General features: G+C 33.3%; 1 pseudogene; it reads left to right on the forward strand.

The window, feature by feature from the left end:
• The first annotated feature begins 378 nt into the window (after positions 1-378).
• On the forward strand, positions 379-2614 carry LOC108768173 (uncharacterized; annotated as a pseudogene).
• Positions 2615-8592: the final 5978 nt, after the last annotated feature.

The following is an 8592-nucleotide window of genomic DNA, read 5'->3' on the forward strand; positions in this document are numbered from 1 at the left end:
CCTCGTCCCTCCCGCACCGCAACGTTATCCCTGCGACGTCACCCACTGTGACGTCATCCCCGCACACCTGCGCGATATCATCTCGCCTAGTGACGTCGCCGCCTGTGGTGTCAACCCCTCCTCTTCCCCTCCGTGATGTCAGTCCCCTTGCCTAGTGACGTCGTCCTCCTGTGACGTCATTCCCCTCCCTCTCCCTCTGTGACGTCAGCCCCCACGCCTAGTGACGTCATATCCCTCCCCTCCCCCTGTGACGTCACCCCCTCCCCAAAATTTATGGTGAGTATTAAATTTTATTTTTCATAATTACGGATGTTAATATAATAAGTGATAATATACATACATAAATTTTTTTGTCTAAGATGTTTCTGCTTAGGTGATATGTATAATCCTTCGTATTGCCAAAAAAGATGTACCACATTAAGAGACCAATACAATAGAGAGAAAAGAAAGGCTGAAATTGAATCCAAAAGTGGAAGTGGTGCTACTAAGGCTCGATTTCCTTTTTTTGCGCATTTTTAGACCGTGTTATTCAAAGACGCAGGTAAAATAACTTATATCGAATTAATTCTTTGAACAAATTTGTTTTAATATATTTTTTATATTCTTATTCTAGAAGCTACATTAATTACAACCCCTGTTAAGCTAGCCCCCCCACTAGCGATAAATTAATTCTAACACATACCAAAATTAAGTGCTAATTAGGTGCTGAAGTGCGAAATTAAGTGCTCGAACCGTTTGACAGAAAAAAAAATTTTTTTGGGAGGGCTAGCTTAATATTAAGTTAGCCCCCCCTCCCCCAATAGAAAAAAAGATAATTATTGTGTAAACAAACAAAACAAATACATTAGAATTAGGTGCTAATTAGGTGATCCAAGGAACGACCAAAATAATTAAATATATATCATATACAGTATTATATACAGAAATTAGGCGTCAGTCGAACAGTCGGCTCACAAGAGAGAAGTTGCCTTAAAAAATTAGGTGCTCCAACAAATTTGGTGTCAAAATGTGTGTTTTTTAATATTATTTAAGGATATCTAGTCGCTGAATTAGGTGTTCGTTCCGTTTGACAGAAATTCGAACTCAAAGATAGATTGGTGCTCAAGAGAGGTTAGGGTAAACTCGGGTATGATGGCCATAGTTTTTTAAAATGCAAAAAACATAGATTTATTCTTGTTACTTTTTAACAATATTTAGGATATTACTTTCACTGAAGCTTAAAATAACAAATACTATCGAAATTAAAGAGAAAATACTTAACAGAACATTTTATATGAAAATAAAAGTATTAATTATAGGTCACATTGCAATTTACGTACCTTTATTGTGTGTGTAATATTGATTATGGCAGTTTAACTGTAATTTATTAGACATTATAACAGTTTTTAGCAGGCACGTGCAAAACTTTACAGATAATCGAAAGAAAAAATATTAGATAATATTTATAATATTGTTATTTTGAACAGTGTACTCATATAAACTACTGTAAATATTGATTATTTTTAAGAATGACTATAAAAATGCACTGTTTATCAATTATTGGAGAAATTATGGCCTATGGCCAATTTTCCGTATGGCCATAATACCCTAGTTTACTCTATCTTAATAAATTAGGCGCAAACTATATTGGAGGTCGAATTTCTGCCCAATGGTACGAGCACCTAATTCGGCGACTAGATATCTTTAAATAATATTAAAAAACAAACATTTTAACACCAAATTTGTTTGAGCACCTAATTTTTTAAAACAACTTCTCTCTTGCGAGTTAACCGCGTTACCTATGTTGGAGGTCGAATTTCTGTCAAACGGAACGAGCACCTAATTCGGCGACTAGATATCCTTAAATAATATTAAAAAACAAACATTTTGACACCAAATTTGTTGGAGCACCTAATTTTTTAGGGCAACTTCTCTCTTGTTAGCCGACTGTTCGACTGACGCCTAATTTCTGTATTTAATACTGTATATGATATATATTTTCGAATTATTTTGGTCATTCCTTGGAGCACCTAATTCTAGTATATTTTTTTTGTTTGTTTACGCAATAATTATCTTTTTTTATTGGGGGGGGGGGGGCTAACTTAATATTAAGCTAGCCCCCCAAAAAAATTTTTTTGTCTGCCAAACGGTTCGAGCACCTAATTTCGCACTTCAGCACCTAATTAGCACCTAATTAGCACTTAATTTTGGTATATGTTAGAATTCATTTATCGCTGGTGGGGGTGCTAGCTTAACAGAGGTCTAATTACACAAAATCTCAACCGTTTACAGTTGATGAAGACAGTAACGAGTCACAAAGTACTGCAAATGCATTAAGCAGTGAAGAAAATGAAAGTGTAAATGTGCAGCTTGTTAATAAGTTTAAACGTTTTATTAAAGAAAATATTGCACCAAAAATGAAAAAATGAAAGTTGACGAAACGAAGGAGTTAGAGCAATCATTAGTTCAAATAGATCATAGGATTTCAGTTTATATGGAAAAGAAAACTATGACAGCAGATGATGCTTTAATGGATTTTATAAAAGTACAGTTTAACTATGTTCCAGAAAAGGAAAAAAATATAAGTAGAAAAATGATTATGGACGTTTTTACAGCGCCACTACCAGAAATGTAAAGATTATTTAAGAAGGTTATATGTATGTGCTTTATTACCCTGCCTGCACAATACGTGGCAAACACGTCTCTATGACGTACCAACTCGTCACACGTTACATTGCAGCGATTTCTCGAAACGTAATAGACACATTGTTGACATGTGACTAACAGTCAAATTTTTGGTGACAGCAACGTCACAGTGACGAATATTTGTGACTTTATGCAACGTGTTGAGCACCTATTTGCGATCTAAGATCCGGTTTTTCATTATCGTTTTTTATTATCTGGTTAAGTTAACTTATGGTTAGGCTTAATCTGATATTTTATCCAATAGGCTTCATCTATGATCATGTCATATATGAAGTCTTTGATGTCGAAATATTGAAAACCGTTAATGTAGCAAATAGAATTAGGATCTTCAACAAATTTTCTATCGATTAGTATTATTCAGTTTGAAAATAGCGGAAAAAGAGAATATTATGCGTAGAGAAACTATACACAAAAATTATAATTATAAAAGAATAAAAAACAATTACTTACTTTTTAATTGTACACTGTCGTTTGTACACTCAATCCAATCTGACTCCTATATTTATCCGCGCTAAACACCGCCATAGATTCTTCGAGAATCAATTTTGCCAACTATACATTATATTTTCTATGCACGTCTATGCGACGTGCAAGAAACGTTACATATTTTCTGCGATTTTGCACCAAAATAGCATGTCTATGCACGCCGTTGCGATGTGCAAGAAACGATACATATTTTCTGCGACTTTGCGACCAAAATAGCACGTTTCTGTTATGTATAGTGCTGGCAGGGTATGGTATAGTCATGGCTGTTTTTTTGTAATAAGTTTGGTTTGTTTTGATGATTTAAAGATTTATGATTATTAATTCCTTATTTCAAAAAAATTATAAAAAATTATTTTTTTAAATTATTCTTTATACATTAGTTATATGTGCCTTATTTTGTAATATAATATGAAGATTGTTTCATTTTTTTTGTAGTAAGATTTTTATTTTAAAAAATTAAAGACTGACACATTAATCAAGTAGTTCCTAATTCGTAAGAGATTCGTTACACACTGGTTATATGTGCCTTATTCTGTAATATGATACAAATATGAAGATTGTTTCGTTTTCTTTTGTGATAAGATTTTTATTTTAAACAATTAAAGACTGACACATCAACTAAATTGTTCCTAATTTGTAAAACATAGCAAAAACTGTTTTTAATTTTGTATGCATATATTTATAATAAATGCATTTTTTGTTTTTCAAATGTATTTTATTGTAATAAAACACCTATTTTACAAACACTATATTCTTTTAACCTCTCAGACCCTGCGTACAGTGTAAGACCCTGCGCATAATGGAGGAAATATTAGGAACAGGTATAGATATTACGATTTCTATCAGAAACTGTATATTCCGGTGTAACTGGTATCTGATAGATTAAAATCTTAATATCTATTCTTGTTCCTAATATTTCCTCCATTGTGCGCAAGGCTTAATGTACATCAAATTTTAAAAATAAAAAATTATTCGTTGAATATCGACATCATGTGAGATCTAATGTGTACGTTGAGGAAACGATCAAAATTTAGAAAGAAGTTAATTGTTTAATACGAATTATAATTATTAAAAAGTGCATGAATTAAAAACAAATTTTTAACATGGTCTCAATAAAATCAGGACTGAAGGGGTTTTGAAAAATGAGCACTCACATGGAAGAATATTTGTTCCAATTTGTAAATAATTATTGTGTTATTACAAAGAATGTTCATTCTATACGATAAATGTAATATTTTTAGATACTGCTTTATAATTGTCAAATAATTTGAGCATTTGATTCATTACGTTAACATATACATATATATACGCAAGCCGGTTAGTTTGAGGACAAAATCTGATATAAACCGATTACTTTGGAGACAGGTGATTACTTTCAGGACGGTCCTCGTTATTTTATTAGGTGTATAACTTTGCTTCCGCCGTTTTCCTATAGATGGCTTTAGCGGTAAGTGGTGGTCGAAATAAATAGATCATAAACGTCATACAATAAACTTGGGCATCTGTCAACATAACCCCATAGAAATATTAGTCAATTTGTGTCGGCATCATAAAGTTATTCTCGATTGAAAATATCAGTTTACGAGCCAAATTATCGTCATTTGCGAGAAGTTTTAATTTTCTGCTTCAATATGAAGAAATCTGCGGCTGAGGCTCATCGAATGCTCTCAAATACTTATGGTGAGGCCGCTATTAGTGAAAGAACGTGTCGTAAGTGGTTTCAACGCTTCAAGAACGATCATTTTGACGTCGAAGACCGGTATAGCGGTGGAAGAGAGAAGGTTTTCGAAGATGCAGAATTGGAGGCATTATTTTATCAAGACTCGTGTCAAGAAGAATTGGCACGATTATTGGGAGTGACTCAACAAGCCATTTCAAAACGCCTCAAAGCCATGGGAATGATTCAGAAGCAAGGAAATTGGGTGCCGTACTAGTTGAAGCCGAGAGATGTTGAACGGTGTTTGTTTGCTTGTGAACAGCTGCTTGAAAGGCAAAGACGGAAGGGATTTCTGCATCGCATTGTGACTGGAGACGAAAAATGGGTTCATTACGATAACCCCAAGCGCAGAAAATCATGGAGAGTTCCCGGCCGTGCTTCCACATCGACGGCCAAACCGAATATTCACGGCTCCAAGGTCATGCTCTGTATTTAGTAGGACCAGCTCGGTGTAGTGTATTATGAGCTGTTAAAACCGAAACAATCACAGGCGATCGGTATCGAACGCAATTGATGCGTTTGAGCAGAGCATTGAAAGACAAACGGCCGGAATACAACGAGAGACACGATAAAGTGATTTTGCAGCATGACAATGCTCGACCCCATGTTGCGAAAGTGGTCAAGACATACTTGGAAACGTTGAAATGGAAAGTCCTCCCCCCCCCACCGTATTCTCCAGACGTTGCTCCCTCTGACTATCACTTGTTTCGATCAATGGCACACGGTCTGGCTGACCAGCACTTCCGATCTTATGAAAAAGTAAAAAATTTGATCGATTCGTGGATCGCCTCAGAAGATGACCAGTATTTTCGACGCGGGATTCGTACGTTGCCCAAAAGATGAGAAAAAGTAGTGGCCAGCGATGGACAATACTTTGAATCATAAATGTATAACCAGTTTTTTACAATAAAGCTTCGAATTTCGGAAAAAAACGGCGGAAGCAAAGTTGTACATCTAATATTTACAAAATGATTATTTTCGGGACTGTTCTCGATATTTTTATATACAAATGGTAACTTTGAGAACTATTCTTTGTATATACAAAAAGATTACTTTAAGGACTGTTCTTCGCATATTCAAAAGGATTACTTTGAAGACTATTTGTATATACTAAAGTATTACTTTGAGGAAAATTCTTCGTATAAAAGAAGACATTACTTTGAAATTCTGTCGAATAAGGAAAACTGTAAATACGGAATATTAATCTTTGATTTATTGGACGTTACGTATGTCTATACATATACATATATACAGGGTGTTCAAAAAAGATCGGGAGGACGACCTTTTTGAAAAAAATGTTTTAAACAAAAGTTGTAAGAATAAAAGCTCTATTTACAGATGTTATCAGACCTTGGGTGGCGTCGCCAATGTCATTTCAATGTCAAATCGATTTTTTTAATGGGATACCCTATTTTTGATTCCAGAATCTAATAAACAGTAATAAGAACTTTTTAAAACACTGTAATAATTTTTCATTAAGCAATTTTCGAGTTGAGTCAGGAACGTTACAATACCGCTGGCATTAGTATTACAAAAATGTAGCGCGTAGCGATTGCCCGATCGTATTTACTCATTGTACATATGTGTGTGTACGTTTGGATGTGTATGCGTGCGCTCGTTTTGAAAAATTCTTGACATTATTTGACTAGTAAAAGCAGGATTGGTTTATTTCGGCCATAACGCATAACTTGAAAATTATTCAATGAAAAATAATTTTGTTATGTTTTGAAAAGTTCTTAACATCAGCTTTTAAGTTTTAAGTTTTAGGTGATAAAATCAAAAATCTTTTTAGTAAAAAAATATAGGGATGTTAAAATAGTATACAAAGGCGTTAACAAATTAAATAGCATAATCAAAGTACAAAAAGATAAAATTAATAAAATGCTTCACAGCAATGTAATGTACAAATTATCTTGTGGTGATTGCAATGTTACGTACGTTGGTCAAACAGGTAGAACTTTAAAAACTAGAATTGCAGAACATAGAAATCATATTAATTGGAACACACGCAACAAAAATCAGTAATTACAGATCATAGATTGGACTTCTCACATGAATTTAAGTGGGATGACATAGAAATTCTGAATGAAAAAATAATTTTGAATAAACCTCACATCTGAAATGATACATATTCATAGACAAGAAAATAGCTTAAATTTACAGACTGATACGGAGAGATTGAGCTCAGTATATAAATGTTTATTGGTTAAAGTTTAGTTTTCAATCTTTTTGTTTTGTATTATTGACGGTCATATGAATCATATGTATATTTGAAATAAAAGAATAGGTTATATGCGAACGAGAACAGTTGCTTGTTGGCTATCGACATGAACGGTATAGCGATCATTATATATACTGGCAATACATCATGTAAGTTGATTTATAATAATTTATTATTTTCTATGTATATTCAATTAATGAAGCAAGTTGTTGATAATAAGGATGCGATCATTTAATGTTCTAGGAAGCACATTGATGTAGTTGTAGTATCTAAGAGATATTGATAAGGATCGAAATGTATATCATATTATAATAAAGAATGTAAGACACAATTATAATCGGTGTTTAGACTCGAGTTGGCATGAAACACATTTAGACCAGCTTTCAAATTCTGGAATAAAAAATACGATGTCGCATTAACAAAAAATCAATTTGATTTTGACCTGACCTTGGTAACGCCACCGAAGGTCAAACCGACAAGATCTATAAATAGATCCTTTTGTATCTTCCAATTTTTATCTGAAACATTTCTTTCAAAAACGTCATACTGCCGAGTTGAGTTAAAGTTTTTTGATAAATTAGTTTTCCATATTCTCTATCTTGATATTTCCAATATTTCCTTGCTTTTTTCATTTTTCTTTTTTTTTCACTCTTTTTGAGTTTAATTTCTGGCATTTAAATTCTCGAGATAAGGGAGATCACCACAGATGACAGAATAATTTTTATTCACAATTTATATGTTACATTTGTTGTCTCTGAGGAAGGCTCAAAAGTGAGCCGAAACATGTAAGCGCGTTTAGTAGAATAAAGAAGTTTTATACTTTGTATGTGTATTATTTGCGCGACGTCTTCTGCGCCTGACTCCTAGTGTCCTTATTTTTTCCAATTTCTTCCAAAATTTCATTTTTTTAGTTAGAGGTGGCGTAGTGTTCATGTTGGAAGACTCATATTATAAGCTCCTCTAAGATATCCAGAAAGCATTTTTTCATCGTTAATTTATATTTTGAAAAATATAAACATTTCGAAGTGTATTATGATTTTTAACCAGAGAAAAATAAAATGCATTTGCTTAATATTTTTTGCAATTGTAGTAATTTAGGAATTTTTTTTAATATTTCACATCCTACTGATTGAGGTATTGTTATTTTCTATAAAGTGCGTAATTTTCTTGTGTGAAGAGTTTCTTTCTTTCTCATTTTCTGAAAATTATAAATTTTGGACAAAACAATTTTAAAGCCTGCTATTCATATACAGGGTGAATCATGGTCGTTGAACCAATTTTTTACAATTTTTTTGTAATTGGTTAAAACAAGCAATTAATCATATTGCTCGAGGAAGTAGCACATATTCAAAATTGTAACTGCTTTTAATAAAAATATTTGTCACTGTACCCACTAATCTAATAGCGTTTTTGATTGCGGTGCACTGGCTGCACTCAGTGTCAAGAGCGTGTTCGACTGGCAGTGCCAATGCGCACTTGGCTA

Source organism: Trachymyrmex cornetzi, unplaced genomic scaffold, assembly GCF_001594075.2.
Source record: "Trachymyrmex cornetzi isolate Tcor2-1 unplaced genomic scaffold, Tcor1.1 scaffold751, whole genome shotgun sequence".
Lineage (NCBI taxonomy): Eukaryota > Metazoa > Arthropoda > Insecta > Hymenoptera > Formicidae > Trachymyrmex > Trachymyrmex cornetzi.